Below are 1,877 nucleotides of genomic sequence, written 5' to 3'. Positions count from 1 at the left end.
GGTACACACCACTGCACCTGGCTAATTTTTAAATTTTTTATAGAGTCAGAGTCTACCTTTGTTGCTCAAGCTGGTCTTGAACTCCTAGACTCAAGCAATCCTCCTGTCTCAGTCTCACGATATGGCGGGATTATAGGCATGAGCCACTGTGCCCAGCCTTAAGAAGCTTTTTGAATAAATTATTATTATTATTACAAACAAATTGTTTTGGGTCTCTAATTGTGAACCTCTTATTTTTATGTTTTAAATTTACTTTAGAAGTAATAGGAAGAGGTTTATAAACAAGAAAAAGATAATCTCATCGTAAATGGGCTATTTCCACTAAACTATTTGTGTAAAAGTTTAAGAAGATACGCTGCTGCTGTAAAATATGACAAAAATGTGTTTAACTTACATTGTATTTTTTTTCTATCTATGCTAGAATGCATTCATCCTTATATTAGCTCCCAAGTTGAATTTGAAATATCTGGATGAAGGATTAATAATGTACTCTCTGCTTAGCTCGATTCAAACAAATTAGGTAATAAAGAAGTATTTGAATACATTATCATTTTGAGCTATGTTTTTTTTTCTCAATTAGGATGAATTAAAATGAAATCTTGCAATTTGTAAAAGTTTTTAAAAATTTATGTCTAGATCTTATTGAGATTCTAGTTCTTTGGCATAAGAGATTTGTAAAGCACATGTAATCCTTCATTTCCAGTCACAATTCCAACTTAGATATGCCTGAAGCTGGTTCAGTTCAGAATCCCACCTGGAGATACTGGGGCTTCCACCACCACTACCTCCTCCTGCTACCTACCACTAGGTGCTAAGATACTAAATGGACAGGGAAAAGGAAAGGGGAAATAAAAAATAACAGACTCATATGATAAAAATTTATCCCAGTCATCCAGTTTGAGTGACAGATGAAAGCAGAACTGATTTGCTGTTCCCCTGAGCACTTTTCCCCAAAGTGCCAAATATCAATGTTCTTAAAGGTAGTATGTTGACAGGATAGTTATTAAAACTGTGAAAGAAGAGGAAGTGTATAAAAGTAAAACCTGGAGGCTGTCAAAAGATTGTGCTATTCTTCCCAATCAACCAATTTTACAGTCCTGTTGAGACCTGTCCTTTAGTTCAGTTCCTTGTTGATGAGACCCAGCTTTCTAATATCCACACACCTCTTTTTTACCCATACCCCATAAAAGAATCTCTGAGGCTCCAAGGAACTCAGTTTAAAACAAAATACAAAAATTGTTGTCTTAGTTCAATACACTCATTCAGTAGATGAAGACATTTGAACTTAAATAGGTGAAATATTTTACCGGAAGTTATGTGTCTTAGTCTATTCAAAACAAACTACCATAGACTGGGTGGCTTCAAAACCAGATAAATTTATTTCTTGTGATTCTGGAACTGGAAAGTCCAAGAGCAAGGCACCCGATGAGGAAGCTGCCTTGAGTCCCTGATTCTTGGTTCATAGAGGACTGTCTCTCACTGTGTCCTCGCAGGGTAAAAGGGGTGAGGGTTTTTCTGGGCCCTTTTATAAGGACATGAATTCCTAATCACCTGATCGCTTCTCAAAGGCCTTACTTTCAAATAACATCACATTGGGGATTAGGTTTCAACATACGATATTTGCAAGCACACACGCATTTAGTCTATAACATTATGTTTGGTAATGGGCAGAACTTAGCTTTGAACTCATGACTTCTGCATCTGGGTTTCATTTTCTTTTCCAATATCAAGGTATATCATAGGAGCCTGTCCTAAGTCTTAGTTCATCGTTATTTAAATAAAGAAAAAAGAAAGATTTAAAATTACCAGAGATAAAGTTTTAAGTAACCCACAAAACTTTCCACATTAAGGATTTTGTGTTTTATAAAAATTATACA

This window comes from Mandrillus leucophaeus, unplaced genomic scaffold (genome assembly GCF_000951045.1).
Source record: "Mandrillus leucophaeus isolate KB7577 unplaced genomic scaffold, Mleu.le_1.0 Scaffold1750, whole genome shotgun sequence".
NCBI lineage: Eukaryota > Metazoa > Chordata > Mammalia > Primates > Cercopithecidae > Mandrillus > Mandrillus leucophaeus.
Note: the sequence above shows the minus strand (reverse complement) of the source record.